Source organism: Typopeltis vanoorti, chromosome 17 (assembly GCF_054136105.1).
Source record: "Typopeltis vanoorti isolate ZY-2024b chromosome 17, IOZ_Tvanoo_1.0, whole genome shotgun sequence".
Taxonomy (NCBI): Eukaryota; Metazoa; Arthropoda; class Arachnida; order Uropygi; family Thelyphonidae; genus Typopeltis; species Typopeltis vanoorti.
The window spans coordinates 74,460,030-74,481,317 of NC_143565.1; the positions used below are offsets into that span (position 1 = coordinate 74,460,030).

General features: G+C 35.2%; 1 protein-coding gene across 1 annotated transcript in view; it reads right to left on the reverse strand.

Moving 5' to 3' along the window:
- The window catches only part of LOC150097493 (solute carrier organic anion transporter family member 74D-like), a 314,670-nt gene that overhangs the window by 210,977 nt on the left and 82,405 nt on the right, over positions 1-21,288 (reverse strand). The window contains exon 2 of the mRNA XM_090407008.1: positions 6,707-6,823. The gene's annotated coding sequence lies outside the window, so the exon portion shown is untranslated. The remainder of the gene's footprint in view (positions 1-6,706; positions 6,824-21,288) is intronic.

Consider the following 21,288-nt stretch of genomic DNA (forward strand, 5'->3'; position numbering starts at 1 on the left):
AGTTTCTTATAATACATGAGAAGGAGGGAGAAAATATTGTACAAACCCTTGGTGTATTCCTTTATCGGACATCTTAATTTATACATGCCAAGCACCAAATGAAAATGAATGGTTTCATTAAACCACGTACATCATACAATACGACGATTTAAATTTCGGGGATTCTGAGTCAACATTATTTGGGGGTTATTACAGGAACGCTAAAAATTCATGAACATATTTGTTATAACAATGAATAATAAATAACATGTTTACTTTGTAGAACCCCTTTAAATTCGGATGCACAGAAGGCAGCTTTATGATGGATCGATAGTATGCTGGCTTTAGGATCCCTCAGGTAGATGATTGGCTTAAATTATTAGAGGGCGGAAGGCGCAAAGGCGGCCCAAAGCGTAACTCTCTCTTCCTGAGATGGACCGTGAGTGAAAAGACAGTTCTGATATTAAGTACTGCCGTTTACATTAAAATATATAAAGAATGGATGGAAGTCACAATGAAATTAAACAAAAATAACCACCTGAGATTCCGATCCTAATAATGAATACTTACGTCAGTTATCATAACAATTAGAAATTCGTTCACTTCGTTCAAAAGAAGGTGTTCTGATAATTCAGTTATTTTTCAAGTGTCGTTTGGAACTCCAGTTAGGACTGTCGATCTAACAAATCCCTATGTGTGCGGTTGTATTTTCATAACAGGAAGTGGCTGTGAATATGCATGAAGGAATCCAGTAGGAAGCCGCATTCTTCATTATTGTCATCACAACTAGAACAACATTCCCTGCGTGTTGTAACAGCTATTGAATATGCAGAATAACACTCATAATTAGGTTCCTGTTATTGCGACTACCTTATATATTAGAAATACTGCAGAACGTAGTACAACACATTTCATTGTAGTATGCAGAATCTCCTCGCGTTTATGCATGTTGAACGAATGGTAGGAAGATTTTGATCAAAATTCATTTCTCTTTTATTGAGCTGATCATTTATTAATTTTTAAGTTATTTAAAGGGAGGCGCATGTTTGTCTGAAACATTAAAAAAAAAACAATAGAAATAATGAAAATAAATAATAGAACATAATTGTGAGTTTCAGATCGTGAGTTTTATTGTTTTTCTTACATATAAAACCTTCGTGTACTTATGAGGGAGGGTTAATGAGGAGTGTCGAGTAAAATGAGTTTATTATGCTTTGTTTTGAAGACGACAATGGATCGAAACTATTATCGGATTCCTTGTCAGGTAGACACTACCAAGCATGTGTTAGTCCTATGTATTTTATTTTATTTTATTTTATTTATTTTTTTTGTATTTTTAGCTCTTTATATTTATTTTGTTTTGCTTTTTAAAAAACAAAGTTCTACTTTTAATATAATAAGACAGTAAATAGAATTATTACAATAGGTATTATGAGCGTGTATAGCTCAATCAGTAACAACGATATCCTTTTGGAACAGAAAGACCAGGATAGAGACGAAACTCGTCTGGGACGGGAATCTTCATAAGGGTTGTTTTTCAACTGTAGGTGAGTTAGGTCTCGTACGGAGTGACTAGATTTTCCTCCCATAAACTCGCATTTTCTTCCGGCAAAAGCAGAAAATCTGGCCGAAGAATATCCAACAAAAATACATCAGTAGCAATATATTGGTTTAATTTTAATACGATGGTGCCCGCCTTGTCTTTTCGTATGGACAGCATGATCATTATATGATATACGTACACTAATAACAATACAAGCTATTATAGCTTGTTTTTGGAGGCTGGTTAAATGCAAAGTAGAACTACTGAATCAAATCTGAAGTTGACTTTATTAACAGTACTTAGTACACTATCCTAACCGAGTCACATGACATTTTTCAACTAATCAAACTCTCTGTTCATCCACTCTATCTGTTATTGCTATTTGTCAATACTGAGTTATTTCGTTACTCAAAAAGCGTCGCGTACCTTTTGCCATACTACGATGATCTTCAGTTGTTAACAACTGATCTCACCATTAAGAAGAGAGAAAACTTAAAAGTGTAAAGAATGCAATCCGATTAGTGAAAACAAAGTCACCAATCACTAGTTGATTATGGCAGTCTAGTTTGTGGTACATTATTATAGATATATTATTCTGAGCCTCAAATTCATTCATTTCCTCTGCAAAACTCACTACCATATGATTATTATGAATATTAAGAGAGCCCTCCAGGGAGTCAGGGACTCATTGAGGGAGGCCACTTACTGCACGCACCAGCTATCATACTTATTCTTGAATTAATTCACGCTGCTTGCGCACACGAACGGACTCTCACACTCACACACACACACACACACACACACACACACACACGCGCGCACCATCCCATGGCAATCCATTCCAATCACGCACCACCATATGAGTAAAAAATCTATCCCAAACCCCATTCTTAGCGGCATTCAATCTCAGCTTTCGAGGAGATGACCTGTCGTCCTTTCCCCACCCTCCATAAATTGAAAAATTCCATCAGTTGAAATCCTGTATGACCTTTCAGAAGTTCTTATGTCTCAATCATATCACCCTCTCTTTCTTCTGTTTGCTAGTGTCTGCAGTCTACAAATTCTCAATCCGCCTTCATAATCAGTATTCCACAATCCTGATATCGTTTTTAACACTCTCCTTTGTACTCTTTCCAATATATCAGCATCACAACGGAAACCAGGAAACAAGACCTGCGCATAATAGTCCAAGTGAAGTTTTATCAAGGCCTTGGAAAAAGGCAAAATAACATCCTTATCTTTACATGTGAACATCCGTTTCAGCATTGCAATTATCTTTTGAGTTGTATTTGCAATCGTTGCCACATGGCCTCTAAACTTCAGCTTCCTATCTAATAACGCTCCAAGAACCCTAGCCTCATCACTTTTTTCTAGCCTAATCCCACCAATATAATACGACATTGGATATCTAATAACGCCGAAGTGAATGACTTTACATTTACAGACATTGAACTGACATCCATTTTCCCATTCAAACCATTCCAGCCTATTCAAATCATTCTGCAAGTACTGCATATCAGCAGCATTCCTGATTATCCTACCTATCTTTACATCATCAGCAAATAGCTGTATGTCTTGTTAAATCCTTCCCAATATCATTAATGTACAGATTGAAAAACAGTGAACCAAACACTGATCCTTGTACACCACTGGTTACCTTAAATCTTGCATACTCACATCTCCGTATAGTACTTTTTTGATATCTGTCGGTCATCCATCCTCTTATCTACGTTGATATGTTATAATCCAAACCCATATTGTCCAATTTATGCAATAGTTTGCCATGCTGTATTCTGCCAAAAGGCTTAGCAAAATGCAAAAGTATCACAGCGTATCCAGTATATTACCTTATCTAACTCAATGGTGAGATTACTATAGAATGTGAGCAAGTTGCTAAAATATGACCTTCCCTTAGTAAACTCATACTATTGGCATTGAATCTCAAGTAGAGATTCACCATCAACCATTTCTGAACGCGAACCCTAACCAATTTTCCCAACCTCTTCACCGCCACTCCTAAAATACTGATTGGTCGATAGTTGGATACATCAATCTTTGCACTATCCTTGTGCAATGGGATTACGATACATTCTTTCGATTCCTGTGGAATCTTCCCTGTTCTTATTCAATTTGTACAACAGCTCTAATGCTTTCTCTTCATACACTTGAGTTTATTTATTCAGCGAAAAGGCAGCAATGAACTCAACAACCCTTCTGAGTTGAACAACCTGTCACTCTCACACCATCTGCATTCAGAAGAGTTATTCTTTCATATTCATTCATCCTTTTACTTGCAGTATATCGATAGAATTCTTGTGGATGATCTTTAGCTTGCGGAGCCGGTTTTCTTTTCAGACTTTGCAACAATTGTGACTATTCTAGCTTGCTTCTTATAATTTTCATGACGGATATCATCGTTATGCACACGGTATTCCTTCCACATCATCCCTTTCTTACAAATCTCTTGCTTAATAAGATTATACATCCATTTGACTCCTACTCAATTTATTCTTCGAACTCTCGAGACACATTCCGATATTGCATCATTTAAGTAGTGTTTAAATGCTTCCCATGCACTGTCGATATTCTTTCCATCCAGCAACCGATCCCATTCCACTGAACTCAGTATACTCTTCAGTTGGTCATAATTTCCTGCTTTGTAGTTCAGCATACCTTTTCTGAATGGAACATTCATAAACTTAGTCACTTCCCAAGTGATTACCACATGATCACCGTCACCAACCGGAGGCAGAATAGTTACGTCTTTAACTGAAACGCCCTCTGACACTATAATCAAATCTAACACTCTTCGCCGTCGAGTTCCTTCTGTCACATGCTGCTTGAGGAAGTTGTCCCACAACAGCTCAATAAATGCATTTTCATTCTTCTCGTGAGATTCTACTGCTACCCAATCAATATTTGGATAATTAAAGTCTCTCATTATGATTAATCTTTTCCAGCTCACCTTTTCTATTTGGTGATGCATCTCTTCATCACTAGCAACCGATCCAGCAGGTCTGTAACAACACCCCGCTATGTAATTGATCTTGTTAGATTCCACCTCACAGCTTCAAACTCATTGCCACATGAAATACTGTTACTAGTACTACAATCATAGTTCTGAAAGCTAACTGGATTCAAGTCATCCGATATCATTAGCAGCATGCCCCCTCCTCTCCTATCCTTCCTAATAATTATAATTGTGGCCAGTTCTAATTTTTATTTCGCTTTCAATAAAGCCGTTGTTTTGACCAGATATGTAGATGATGTTTTCATAATTTGGAGAGGCACAGAAACAACCTGTTTTGAATTTCTTACAAAAATAAATTCCTTCCACCAAAAAAAATACAGTTCACGTTAGAGCATGCAAAGAAATTGGCTTTTTTAGATACACTAATCAAGAAACAAGAGGATGGACAAATCCAGCTCACAATCTATCGAAAACAAAACACACCCTGGACGTTATATGCAATTCATATCGACTCGCCATATTGCACAGAAACTCAGCATAATAAATATGCTTAAGAATAGAGCGACCAACATCATCTCAGAAGAAAAAGATCTCCTTGATGAACTCACTCTCATATCTCAGACCCTAGTAAACAACAATTACGCAAGAAATATAATCAAAAAGATTCTTCATAGAAACCCTCCAGAACAGCAACCTTCTATACATCGTCATCTCTTATGCAGGCTCAGTGTCAACAAAAATTGCCAAACTCCTTAAGTCTTTCAACGTCAGAGTTGCTCTTAAACCGGTCAAGACAATACGCCATATTTTAAGATCACCAAAGAACATCAATGCCTTCTTCAAATACGCCGGTGTATACAACATCCCATGTTCCTGTGGATTAAATTACATAGGCCAAACATCAAGAAGCCTGTTCGAAAAAAATAACATATAGGGGACATGAACAACCACAGAACAGATACTTCGGGATTATTCCATCACATCTCGATCTCTAACACACCATCGATTGGGATAACAGCTCCATGCCTTATATAAAAGAAGATTTTCGATGTAGAAACTTCAAATAAGCCGCGGTTGTACTCTGTTCGGGAGAAAATCTAAACAGAAATCAAGGACTGATTCTGAAAGACATCTGGAAAAGCCTCATAAGTTCGCTCAGCTTACCAGAATTTAATTTCGCCAAAAACTATATAACGCGCTCAATAAACAATGACTGATACACCACGTCCCATGCTTATGATGTTACGCGTCGTTTTAATTTATTTGAGTATGTTATTCCATTCTTCTTTTTTTTTACTAGCAAACGTTAGCTCCATGCACCGTTACACATGTCCTGAAGAAGCCAGACAGAACTGCTGGTGAAACTTGTAGACAATTTTTATATGTTTTACAAAATCTCTGGTCAACTAATAAAGCCAATCTAAAGTTCCAGCTTAACATTTTTATTTCTTAGAAAAAAAAAAAAGGTAGATGAAACATGAAAAAAATATTAGAGCACACAAAAATTAAGATTGACAGTTATTCAATCTCGATTTTTAATTTTAATATTACTTTCAGTCTTAATAAGTACTTTTATTTTCATTAAGCAATCTTAATGGAAAAAGAGAATACAGTATGAAATTACATAAAAATCCACATAATATCGACTGTTTACAGCATAAGCTAACAAATGAAAGTAATTGTCATAGCAACTTAAAATTGTTCGTTTAACAGCATTACTCTAGTGACGTTGATAATCTCAACAACTAAACATTCATCGATTCTGACTGCGCTTGGAGTTCTTCAATACAAGTTGCTACTCATCCATTTAAAAAATAATCGTCTACGTCTTCACACAGATGTAAAATATATTAGATATTTATCTAAGTAATCCTAGTCTCTAAGCTCTAAGTGAATTCAGTTATTCGAAATAAAAAGAATTCTTGAAAAAAAAAAAAAGGATTGACGTTACCAGGAAAGATTTATAGGACTCATTGACTCGCATACTATCGGAAACGGATGTAATAGTTTTTCTTTCTTGCCATTTCCGCCTTCATAAAAGAAAACATATTAAACTAGGTCGCTAGTAATCTAATCCACATGTTAAAATGTGAAATATTAGGAGAAGGAAGCAACATATCCTGTCAATGATCGAGTTAATTATCCTAAGAGCACAATGAATGTTAAGTGCATGACTGAATATACTGCGTTTCCTGATAAAATAACTACGGTACCTTCATAAAACTCGAAGCCTTTTATTTTTCTCCTATTCTATTCGAAATTTCTCTTTTGACTAGCTTGGTGAATTGCAGAAGAAACTTTAACCAAGACCATCATCATGTGTTGGATATCTAAATAACGAAAGACATAGACATAAAATACTAGATTAGAAAAATAAGAATGCAATTTATGACAATCATTAAAAAAGCTTTGCGCAATATTTATCCCAATGTCATGCGCACTTCTTTTTTCGAAAAAAAGAAGTGCGCATGACATCTGGATAATTACATCCATTTTATTGAAATAGACGTAAATATCACTTATGCATCATCATCTCCTTTATTCAAAGAAGAATACGATGCTGCAAAATTTAAATACTTCTTCAGAATAAAAGTGGTAGATCTATAAATATTCACCTTAGAACCGAAGTTATAAAACCGAAATTCTATAAGAAATCAAATTTTGGTTTTAAATTTTAAGCCAAGTGTTTTGGTATAGTACTTGTTTAAGAGTCATGTAAGGGAGAAAAAAAAAATCAAAGAACGGGTTGTTGAGAATGTGTTGGGACAACTAAGGTCACGAAGGAGTCATTAGTATTATTATTATTATTATTATTATTATTACGTGACACCTCCAGGGAGTCCAACACTCATCGAGGGAGGACACCTACTCTACATCTTTCTGTCTCCACCACTCAATCCACCAACTACAACGAACCCCAACTACACCAACGCCATCTACCGCCCGCCACCACCACTAATATTTCTAGAGACAATCACAAACATCCATGCCCACGGCAGGATTCGAACCGAGGTCAAGCAAATGTTTATTTTTAGTCCTTTACTGATGTTCAAGTATCAATAGTAAAATTATGTTTAATTAAGCCTTATTTGCTTTCTTTTTTTATTTTTATTTTTGAAATTGTTGATTAATTATGATTTCTCTGACAAGGCAATCTCGCAGTGCATTTAATCGCAGTTCCACAAATGCCTAAAATTGTTGGCACCCCATATGGACAGCCCGTGATCAAAAAACTTCGTCCCATTCCCTCATCAGCATAGCGGAGTTTGCTCTCTCTCTCTCACACACACATGCTTCCCTGCAATTCAGTTTATCTGCAGTGAACACTCGACAATCATGGTTTACGTGATATTAGCCCATCCAAGCAGTTTTTCGTGTTCCTGAGATAACATTGTCAATGTTTTTATTTACTACTTTTGATATGTTGCATAACTTTTGGTAGATAACATTGTAAGAATAACTGTATGCGATAAGGTCGCAATTATTGTAACTCGCGTCTCCCCCCCCCACCGCCCTTTACTCTTGTTTTGAATCTATAGTCGTGAAGCACGCTCTCTATCTTATCTGTAACACTATGCCACTAACCTATATACGTAGAAGACGTAGTTTTAAGAATGGTTCTGAGTCGAACATCTGGCCAATGTAAAAAGAAAAAAAAATACCCACTGCTTATCTAAACACTCCTCCCTCTCTCTCTCTCTCTCTCTCTCTCTCTGTCTCTCTCTCTCTCTCTCTCTCTCTCTCTCTCTCTCTCTCTCACACACACACACACACACACACACACACACACAGTTTTTCGTTGAAAGCTATTTTTCGTTGTTCCTCTCTTTCAGTCACCATATTTTCTTCGTTCCGAATATTGATCCTCCTGCCTCTTCTTAAAATATCTTGTTTTTAGTTCTTAATATCCGACTAGAACACCTGCGAAAACCAATTTTCCAGAAAGTTTATTTCATCATTCTATCAATGACTGAATCATTCATGAAAATAAACACAGGCTTTTTATGTCGGATCTAAAAAAAAAAAAAACATTAAGTAAAAAACATTCAGTGCGAAATAGATGAGTTCTTTATTCTGAAACTTTTGAGATGAATGTTACCCCTTAGGAAAATGCCCCCTCCTTTTCTTTTTCTTAAAAGGAAAAAGCTAGTCTGTGCTGAAATATAAATAAATAAACGGATATATATATATATATATATATATATATATATATATATATATATATATATATATATATATATATATATATATATTTTTTTTTTTTTTTTTTTTTTTTTTTCAGAAAGTATTTCCACAACTCATAGGCCTTTGGGTAGGGCTCGAATTAGTGGAATATAACCAGCCTTTTCTTAAGACTGAGGAAGCAAATCAAGCTTTGATGAATATTATATATATATATCTATGATTTGTTGGCAATCTCATATGGGCAGTGGCTAATTCTAGAAAAATTAACATCTTTCTTCTATATATGTGTGAAAGTGTTAACAAAAATCAACAAGGCACCATCACCTCGGGGGATGGGGGATGGGGGTATTTCATAGAGAACTTACTGGATCGGATTATCGATTCGGATTCATCATTCGCAAAGCAAAAGGAATCCAGGAAATTGCTATCGTTCATATGCCTTAAAGAAAGGAAAGTTTCTCCCTTTTTATTTCTGAATTCTTTCTGTTCTATTTTTTCTATTTCCCCCCCTTTTTTGCTTACTTTAAACTTTAGTTCCTAAGAGATTACTGTACACTGAGCAAACGCTGACGGCACAAAACTCTTTTATATTTTTTTAATCTGTGCACCCCATGATGTCGTTTAAAAGAATCGCGACTTCGCCTAGGGATGAAAACTTAACATTTTTCTAAGTTTAGTCAACTGCATACTTTTTTTCTGTGTGATTCGATATATATAAGTTCTTTTTTCATCAATATTCGAATTTTATTGGATTTTCTTCCTCGAATAATTTATCATTTAAGGAATTAATTTCTATTTTTGCAAGTCAAGCCATGAGAAAGCCCAGTGGCTCTCATTTGGCAGGCTCTAAAATGTGTGTGACTAACCAGATTGCTTAGAGAACGCATTCACAGCATCTACATACTGTCTGTAGGCAGGGTTCCAACAATGCCATCTTTTCTCAGAAAACTCAAAGATCGTTTAATTCTAGTGCATTGGCCTTAGAATCTACTATAATGTAATTTTGCAGTGTTAAGTTTCCTTTTCTAATAATTCTTTTATGACACTGCTTCTGAATAGAAGTGATTATTTCATTTCACTGTAAACCAACAAAGAAAAAAAATATTATTCTTTAAACATTTAGGTTTTTTTTCGTAAAAATGTCATGAAACTAATAATATCTGATTATAGACTAGAAAGAGCTTTTATGACAATTGACTTTCCCCTGTAAATAAACCTATACTAAAATAAATTAAATTTTAACTAAATGAGATTTTTTATATTAAAATATTAAAAAGGATTATTAATGCAACATACTAATTAATGTTATTTAAAGTTAATGATGTTAATAATGTTATTTAAAGAAGTGATAACATAGTACAAAGCTCGAATGAGTGTACATACATATAATATATAATACAGCACCGAGTACCATAACAGAGTGTACATATATATATATATATATATATATATATATATATATATATATATATATATATATATATATATATATATATAGCTTTCAAAAAATGTTACTGACGAATAGCTAAATAAATCATCAGTGTAAATCAGTGTAAACGAATTAAAGCAGAAGAAAACAGTATATTGTCATGAACATTAACTAATTAAGCTAACTGACGGAAAAAAAAAAAAAGGCATTTCATTTATAAGTTTATGGATAAAAAATTGGTGTTTAATTTAATAATAATAATTTTTAAATTAATACGTAATTTTATTTTTAAAATTCTTTATTTATTAGAAGACTTTAAAAAACAATTATGTTTTATAAATAATAGTAATATATTATTAAAATATAGTTTAATACTATATATGTATAATATTAAAGGCGAATAGTAATTCATATTTTAAACCAAAATAACTACCGCTCATCAGAGATTTTAATTAATCCACGCTATGTTATTTGTATCATTTTTTTCTTTTCCCTGCTTATCTCTATTCTTGCCAGGAATGAAAAGTTTTCATAAATTGGAGAACCGTATTTTTTTTAACTGATCTCATTGAAATGAGATCAATTCAAATGTAATACAGTAGTTGCAAGTTCACTCAATAATGGGAGAAGTCAATCTATACACTCGTAAGTGCATTGTTACTGAAATAAAACAGAAATAGTATTCTAAAGTATTAACCATTGATTCTTACAAATTTCTTTGAGCATCATTATAAGTAATTTGTTATGGATTTCAATGTTCATATAATTGTTTACGAAAAAAATAATAAAAAAACATGTCTAATAGTAATTAGTAGTTATTAATTGCAACGATAAATCGATATCCTTGATCAGTATTTTTTAAGAAAAAACTTAAGGACCGTGTGTGTGTGTGTGTGTGTGGCAAAGCGCTTCGTATTATTTTATTCAGCAAATCAACAGCTAACGGTGTCAACCGGTCATATGGAAGAAAATAATTAGATGGGTCATGGGCGTTTACTGGCGAAGAAAAAAAAAAAAAAAAAAACAGGTCGGGTTCGAACTGTCAAGAGGAGTAGGTAGATCACACAATGATTCCAGAAGGACAAGAATATTAATAATTATCTATCTCAAAACCAGCTGAAGGAGTTCCATTGCATTATGTGAAACAAGCTAACCTCATTTCAACAAGATGGATCTTATTATATTAACCAAAAATCACAGATAAGAATCTGTAGATTTCGTAAAACGAATAACACAGCATTAATTAGAGAAAAAAAAAGTCCAAAATGGCTGTTATTAAAGACTTTAAAGCTTGCTATTTAATGATATCGACATCACTGTTACTTAATATGAAAAAAGAGCTGATTTTAGTTTCCAAGTTAAAGATCAATACAGGATTACTTTAATTCTAAGATTCCAAATGATATGCAGATTTTCCATTTTCATCTCTTACTTTTTATTATAACATTTTAGAAAGTTAGAATAATTTGCACAGTTGAGAACTGGGACAGCTGACGGTTTTGCATAAACCCAGTTACGAATGTTGGATTTCTTCTCCCTTCCGTTGTCCGTGTGATACAGATGAGGCATACTGTGAGCCATCAATAAAATATGTCAGCTGGTAACAGCTGCACAGTGAGTCCACCCTTCACCTTTTCATCGCGACAGGAAGGTAAGAAAAAATAAAGGAAGGCATAAAAGGGCTACGTGTCGATTACCCAAGCTCCATGGCGTGAGGGTTGGCTATAAATTGCTTGTTGCTTATGTAGGAATAAATTAGCATGTCACGCCGAAGTACACCCTCAGACTAGTGTTCTGGGTTTCGCCAGGTGTCTCTGCCAGTCCTTCTCCTGTGTGTGAATATATGTCTGTATGTTTATAACCATCAATTATACCTCTCTCTTGGTTAATGTTTCCGGAATTATATAATAATTGGAATCTGACGTAAGAGATACCTTGCTGACCATTTGCGCCCTCTAGTAGCCAATTGCTAATAAAGAATTAATCATGTTCATATTGTGTACTATATTTCATTAGCGTAATTACTGTAATAACTGGAAAACTTTTTGATACTATTCAGGATTAAGCTAATAAATAAATTGTTCATAAATGAGTGAATCAATAAATAAAGCTAAATTCTTAAAAACAGTACTAGTTTACTCACTTATATTAGCAGAATGATGCAGACTGAAACGCAACCAATGAATAAAATGGCCCTAATGATTTATAAATGATTATAAATAGCGATGCTGATTCAAGGGGTGAAGCTAACCGCTTTTTATATTCCCGTTGTCTGATAGGGAAACAATAGAAGAAAAAACTTTACGAGCATATAGCTCGCCCTGAGAAGGCAGAAGGGTTAAATGTCATCATTGGGTATTACAGTGGTTTTAAGTCTTCTGTGTTTGTAGACATCGTTTCCGTTGTACCAGTTGATTAGAATGCATAGTTGCTTAGAGAATAACTTTACTGCTAGAGAACGAAGGAATGAGGAGAAGTATGGAGTATTTGTGTCCCAGTGAATCTGGTCATTTCTAACGAATCAAGGAACATTTAGTATCACACGCAAGCATTTGTTGTGCCCAAGTTGCAATTTGGGTATGTTAATGTTGGAGGTATGGTTACAAGTTGGGGAGGCATAGGTAATTATAGGGCGAATCACCATCTCATCTCATAGAGTAATAGTTTATTCCTTGTGTTTAGCTTGCTGTGTTTATTGATCAAGGGGTAGAGTTGAGCGATAGTATTGGATACTTTGCACAGATGTTCCTAATATGGTTGTTCAAGCTCAATCTCTTGTCCAGTAGTAATAGTATTCAAAGGTATTTGCATTGAAATTGTGGTATTAAATAGAACGATGTCCCCTTTTGGAGATGCTAATCTTCTAGTGAAGAATATGGCTGCACTTTTCTGAGGGGTTACTTGCAGCCTCCAGTCAGAAAACCATTTCTCTAGCTTTAAGATGCTATCTTGTAGTTTTATGAGTGATCTGGATAGTACTGCTGTGTCATCTGCATAAAGAGTTGTGATGGACAACATGGGGTATCCGCTATGTAACTGATGTTATAACACAACAGCAATAACAACATCACTGGCCAGATGGATGAAGCAGTTATGCTTTTCATATTCCACTTTATCTGTGTAAGGAAACTTGGGGATGGGCTTGTGAGCTATACGCTCGTCCTTTGAGGGCTGTGGAGTTAGCTGTGTTCAGCTGGGAGCAGGATTGTCTTGGGTCTTTTGTGTTTGCAGTGTTCGAATTCATTGCAGTTGGCAGCTTGTTCTGATTAGTGGATTTGGGTGCCTGCTTGTCTTTGAGAAGAACTTTTCAGCTAGGTCATGAAGGAAAACGGAAAGATGTATGGAATTCTGGTATTTCGGTGGATCTGGGTGTTTCTAATAAAGCATGGGGCGTCCAGTATCATTAGCAGGCATTTATTCTCTATTCGCTGCAGGTTTAGAATGTTTGATTTCTACGCCTCCGTGCTGGAGAGGCGTACCACCACCTGGTATAATAGTAGCTTGTTTCGTGTAACTAGTTTGCTGCGGCGGTTGATCATGGGATAAAGTTGAGCTATGGCTTTGGATGTCTTAGCAGCTATGAGTTTGATGTGACTGTTAGATCTGAATTTTTGTCGAATTGTACTCGGAGATATTTGGTTTCTGTCTCTGAAGAGCTCGATTTCATCATTAATGGAGGCTTTTCTTCTGGAGAATAGTATAGCTGTGGTTTTGTAAAGATTTAATCGGATCCTCCAGTCGGAGAACCATTTCTCCAGTGTAGTGATACTGTCTTGGAGTCGTCGGATTGCCCGCTGGAGCTGTAGAGATCTTGCTAGAATTGCTGTTTATTCTGCTTATAGTGCTGTGATGATTGTTTTCGGGTTTTGTAGGATGTCCGCAATGTAGACCGCGAACGGCGGGGGACGGGTTATCAGGAAGCTCTATGAACTTTTGCTAGGATTTTGCGCCTGGTTGAAACTATTCTGTTGGTTTTTACCTGCATGGTTCTTTCGCAGAGGTATGTTTTTACTAACCTTATTTGTTTTATTGGCCTGTTTGCTTTTATGAGTTTATAGAGAAGGCCTTGGTGATCTTAGCGACGTCTAGGAATACCGCGCCGGTGTGCAAATATTCCAATTATATCCTGTTGTGATATATTCGACTAGTCGGTGGATTTACAGCGCTGTGCTCTGCTCTCGTAGGAAGCCGAATTGTTCATTTGGTATGATTCCTAGTTTATCTGTTGTTTCTTGTAATCTTGAGAGGATGACGTTTCCTAGGTTGAATAGTAGACTATGGGGCGGTAACTTCTGGAGAGCTGGGGTCATTGCCTGTCTTCTTTATGGTATGGTGTCAGCAGTTTTCCATGCTGCAGGAAAGTGCTACATTCTTTCATGGAAGAGCTTTATAATTTATAATTTTGTTGATAATAATTTTGATGCCATCGACCTGGGACTTTAATTGTTGAGATGCTTTATGATGTTCTTTATTTCTGCTGGAGTAGTGGGAGTGATGCGTTCTGAGTTATCCTTAGACGGCCTTGAGTTGCGTTTAACCTTCTGATGAACTTTGTAGATGAGGTTAATGTTTATGTTTTCATATGATGGTTTACATTGTTTTTCCAGATTATCCAAGAGAGAGCTTTGGCTTTTTCCATATCAGTGTGTGCAATACCGTGTTTGGTTTGCATGAGGGGGTGGGTTGGTTCGAAGAATTTTCAGGAATTTCCAGATTGTATGATTCTCTGGGTAATTAATGTTATAATTTGCTCAACTTCCATAAATATTAAGTCAATTTCTTTTATAAAAGACGTCTAAGATATTTAACAATTACATTACTTTATTTTCAATAAAATATCACAAAATAATCTACTTTTAAAATTTATTGTAAGGTTCATCTTAATAAAAAATTATGATTTTTTTTTAATTTATATAATGTCATTAATAGTAAATGGCATGCTTTTGCAGTTGTACAAATATCGTCGAGTACTACTAAAGTGATGATTTTTACAGTTTTCCTTGTCAGCATGCATTTACTTTTTATTAAGTTTCAGTTAGAGATTCATGGTTTCTTTTTTTTTTCACATTAAATAAACATTCTAATTGAATATTATAATTATAATTTATTTTAACATTGTCTCCATTATTTACTCTATAAGAGGTTCATTAATTTTTCATACTCTTCAATGAATCTTTGAAATATATAATATTATTCTCTCGCACGCACATACACACACACAAAAGATATACACATATATATTTTCATTTCGTATGGTAATTCAACGGCCGTGAGCCCCTTTTATGGGGAGGTACGTAACCACCCCAATCCCTTCCCCCTTTTTTTTATTCGGGCTCGGGACCGGCATAGCTGACAATTCAGACCTATGGCTGGAGGGTTTGTCTTAAGTATTGATGACTGCATCTGTTCACGGATGATTGTTTGCCTTCTTTCGGGATGAAAAACCGCAGATAAACTGGAGGGGGGGAACCCTACTGTCCACGCCCAAGACGGCTAACTTGGCTATGACTGAAGATGATCCTTAAACTCCTCGCGTCGTCGACGGGAATCGAACCTAGGACACTCCTTCCCCAGGTATATGGTTGCGAAGCGCACAGCCACTAGGCCAGTGATGGCGAACCTATGACACGTGTGTCAGCACTGACACACTTGAGGGTTTCAGGTGACACACCTTGGATGTTGAAAAATATTGATATTCTGATGAAAAAATTAATTTCAGTTTATTTAATTAATTGTATAATATGAATTCATAGATTGAATATCAATGTCCTATTAAATAAATAGCCTAATATTATATGTATAAGTAACCATCTATGATTATGTAGTTAAATTTATAATGCATGTATGCAAGTGGCACATCAACAACGCCAATATTTAAAAAAAAAAAAGATGTTTGACACACACCTGGGTAAAAAGGTTCGCCATCACTGCACTAGGCTATGCACTTCGCAACCATATGTAGGAATATTGCAAGTTCTGTTTTATTTAGTGCTGTTTCTACATCTATCTCTCATCCTGAGATTTTTATTTAATAAGGTCAAAGTACCTTATGGTAACTTGTTTTGGTAAAATACTTATAAGCTCTGTATTACTTAAACCTTGGTATGTCTAAGCCTGGTTCCCACTGATGAGACCTCAATAAAGGTCGAAACCGGTCTCTGGGTAGTGGCCCCTTACCTTTAATGCATAGCATCATACATCTCCTCAAAGAAATGTGCTTTACATTAAGGGTAAATACGAAGAATAGTGATCAGAGCTTATTCCACCTTTACCACGATTTACCTAAGACTTGCACTACGTACGAGTCCCCCAAACTTGCACTACTTGCAGGCGCAAACTTGACTTACTTGTCTGTTTTCTTACTTGGGAAATGGATTAAAACCAGGTTTAAAATAGCTTGGTATCTTTAACGTATATTATACCCAAGGTAAAAAACTTTCTACACACACACACACATATATATGTAGTTTTGCGTTTTGTATTTAGTATCTTTAAAAATAAATCTGAGATAAATGGGGATAATTAAACAGAAATGTTGATGACTTTAATCTTCGCCGATATTTCTTTTCCATACTACGTTATGAAGGGTGTCATACTTGGATGGTCATCGCATTGTTAATCCGATAATAAAAAGACATCTAATTAATAAGGGTAATCTCTGATATAATAATTTCGCTAGTAAGATTTTTAAAAAGTGACCGCCAATCGATAAGCGACTCTCTTTTGTAGTTAAAATTGCTTCATATTTGAAACTAAACTGCAGAAAATTATATACTCTTGAAAGCTAATACAGTTATTTAATAGAAAATGGATTATTTTTTAATTCTAAGTATTGATATATAGCGTTCATTCGTCTCATGTATTCTGATTAGTTTGTTGGATTAATTTATCATTTCCATAGTACGGACATATAGATAACTTTAATTTTTTTGAGAGGAATAAATAATAAAAAAGACTGCATTTTTTGGCATAAACTGACAACAAAAGAAAAAAATAATAAACCAAAAAATAAAAAAGAAAGAAATGCTTGAAGCTCCATTACTGCATTGTAACACGATCGCTGCCAACTATTGTTGACTTTTTGCCAAGTACCAGCTCGCCAATCATGAACTCGATTTATCATATCACAATATCTGCAGTGAAGTTAAATTTTGATTTATATCGCGTTACGTTATATTTCTCTCTGTCGCTTGTAACCTTAACGATTAATGGTGAGATATCTGTTGATTTTTGAGTATATATATTTAAAAAAAAAAGCATAAATTTCTAGAAATAAGAGTATTCGCACACAAATCATTTTGCCGTTCAAAGCAATAATATAATAAACTTCCATGATTGAATCCCTAAAAATTTAGGAGAATATTTCTGTTGTCTATATATAGCACAAATTATCTTATCTTTTCTTTAAGGGCAATTATAACGAATAACTAGGTTAATATGAAATACATGCTAATCATATAGGTATAATAACCGCAGGCGAGTAAGAATATTTGCACATTATATAATAAAGAATACAGTACAATGCGTAGGTTCTTATACAGCTATGCAAACAAATTATTAATGACGTCACTCGATTCGTTCATTTGTATGTTAGCAGTTTAAATTCATCGTTTTCGTATATATTATCTTCCTTTTTTTTTATTTCAACATGCTCCTTAAAAACCCAACTTTCTTGATGTGAGCCTTTCGTAATTATGTGAGGAGGAAAATCGAGCTAAGTGTTTTGCATGCTTTTGAACACACTCTTGAATAATAACTTTTACAACAGTGCATTCCATATTGCATCATAATTTCTCGATAATTCTGGTTCCGATGATTGCCAGATCTGTGCAAATATCATTGAAATTAATCAAAATCAAAAGCTATTTAATTGTATGGAAAAGATTACATATTTAGATTATTATCTAGACACATATAATATTATTTAGTTTAATATTAAAGTCCAATATTTAAAAAAAATCATTGATTTTATGAAAAATGAATAAAATTTTTAAAAATTTAAAATACACCATTTGGAAGATTAGACCCTTGGAGGGTAATGGATGGCAATGCTGTAGCCAATGAAGTTCTAACTGAGGCTCGGCTATTGCTGTTACCCTCCTGCCATGATCAGAGCTTTAATAGCTCAATAACACCTTATCCCTACATGTCCTCTACAGATAGTGGGGAAGATGAAAAGCATTCTTGCTTCGCCCCTTTAAGCCAGTCCTTATAAGGACTATAAGGAACATTCTAAAGGGACTGCTTCCTTCGTCTCACCTTCTTACGTTAGGAAAAATTATCCAAACTGTATAGGCCTCTGTTCCTCATATTAATTTCAAGGAAGAAGTCGAATCTGCAGTCAATAAACTTACTCATCAAATCAACGCAGCCTTATACCACCTCAAATTCAACTGCTTCTAAACCTAAACGACTACCAGAAGATATCATGAACTTAATCAGGAAAAAAAAAAGGCAAGAAAAAGATATCAGCGCATTCCAAGACAAAAAGTTTCTCAACAAACTGAATAGTGCAGTGAGAGATGCACTTAAAGCCCACATAAACAAATTATGGGAAGACAAATTACCCCCGGCGATCAAACTATCTGGAAGCTGCTGAGAAATATCAAAATCAAAAATAAATCTCTTCCCTCTCTCAAATCTGATCTAGGCATTGTTCACACAGATGCAGAAAAAGCCGAAACCATAGTTAAAAATTTAGAAAAACAGTGCAGCCCTTCATGCGATAACCTAAACTTCAATCATATTTATAAAATCCACCACAACGTCAGATACGTGCTAAAAGGGTCTGATACCTGTACCAGCCAACTCACACCTACTCTAGCTGAATTTATGACATTATGCAGAATTTAAAGAATAAAAAGCTCCTGGGCCTGACGTCATAACCAATAAAGTTATTAAACTGCTTCCCCGAAAGGCCATTGTACATCTTACAACAATAATAAATGCCATGTTCACATTCAAGTACTTTCCTTCTGCATGGAAGTTGGCAGACGTGGTCCCTATTTAAAAGCCTGGCAAGGATCCACAGCAGCCGAAAGTTATCGTCCCATGAGTCTGATTTCTAACTTGCACAAAATTGCAGAAAAGTTATCCTTTCCAGAATTCGAGTCTCTGTAAACAAGTTAAATATCCTTCCTACAGAAGAGTTTGGCTTTCGCCAGTCTCACGGTACTACTCAACAAATCCATAGACTGAATTCATTATCACAAGCTACAATTGGACCAATACACCGGAGCAGTTTTTCTTGACTTGGGAAAGGCTTTTGACAAGCTATGGCACTTTGTGATACTATACACTCTGATTTTAGCCGGCATTTCATTGGATCTAGTCCACCTTATATTGAACATACCACACAATCCAATGTCATCTATCATTGCCCTCTATGCTGACGACACAACTATACTAGCCAGATCTCTTAAACCGCATCTTTTCACCAAGAAACTGCAAGAAAACCTGCTGAAACTAGAGCACTGGTTCTCCAACTGGAGATTGCAAGTAAACCCTCAAAAGAGCACCGCCATGCTTTTCACTAAAAACTCAACATTTACTAAAGAAGACATCTTCCTATTTAATATCAAAATTCCTTGGAAAGCAGAAGCCAAATATCTCGGTGTACTGCTGGACAGAAAACTAACCTTCAGTCCACATGCAAAACCCTAATGTACAAAAGCATCAAAAGTCATAGCACAGCTTTACCCTCTTATCAATAGGAACAGTCAACTAGATACCAAAATCAAATTGCTCCTCTATCAGTTCATGACTTGCCCCATTATCACTTATGCCTCCTCAACCTGGAGTCACACTTCAAGCACAAATATCCTCAAACTGCACAGAGTGGTAAACAAATGCCTACGTGTAATTTTAAATGCGCCATGGTATATCAGAGATGTCCAACTTCATCGGGACACAAATATCCCTTACATCTACTCTTTCCTGCAATCTTTAGCAGCAAAGTTCTTCTCAACATCGTCTTCGCATCCAAATGAAGTAGTACAACAAGCAGCAAACTATGATGAATTGGATTTCTCCAAATATAGGAGACCTAAGGCTATCCTAATTCCTAATGAGGATCTTTAACTCCGCACCCACTCGGGAAGAGCACTTAGCTCATAAACTTTCCCCTACACAGTAACCTTATTAGATAGCAGGGATTATAAAAGCATTTTGCTTCACCCTTATAGTCAACAACGTTTTGCGTTTTTTGCGAACACATTGATTGGATGATTAATTTTTTTAAACGATAGTTATCGTATATTGCGCTTTCGCGCAGGCCTACATATTTTACCGCGTAAGCTTCCGTACCGATAGCCCCGCGGAATAGGTTGGTTGCTTCTTATTCCCGGTAGTATCCCATTTCGAAGCGTGTGTTCACGGGGCAGGTTTGACTGCTTTTAGGGAGGAAAAGCCCCAGGATAAACTGTGAAAAAACCCTGCAGTCCAAGACCGGCTAACTTGGCTATGGCCTGAGGAAGATCCTTAGGCTCCTCACGTCGTCGACGGGAATCGAACCTAGGACACTCCTTCCACAGGCATATGGTTGCGAAGCGCAATATCACTCGGCTAACCGCGCGGACTTAAATATAGTAAGGAGGAGAAAACTTGAATGAAAAAGAGCTTTCAGAAGATAAAACTTTCAAGAACAGAAAGAGAACAGCTAGAAATAAAAGAGCACTTAGAGAAATTAATTATTAGCATCTGCAAGATAATTCTCATAAAGAAAATCATCACTGACAAAGATTTTTAAAAAATTAAAATTGTAAAAAATCTGGGGAATAAAACGAAAAATTTGTGATAACTACTCAAAGAGCTCAAACGTGATTTTTATGGTGCATAGAACCAAATGTGGCGATAAATTAGAAGCCAAAGCGCTGAATTTAATATATAAACACACCCTTAACTGAACAAAACAGCCTGAGAAAAACATTTTACTACGCTATATGAGTAAGAAGAAAAATATAAGTTTGCCTAAAAACTTGAAAGATGATGACTCTTTCGAAATAGCCTTATAACAAGTAAATGAATTAAAACATCATTCACTTAAGACAAACAAAATTTCTGGATGTTTAAGCAGAACAACGTGAAACAATAAGATTTTAAATAACTTTAATAAGACCAGTATATTTAAAAGTATTATACAACTAGATGTAACTTATGTACGTGTATATGAACAAGTGGATG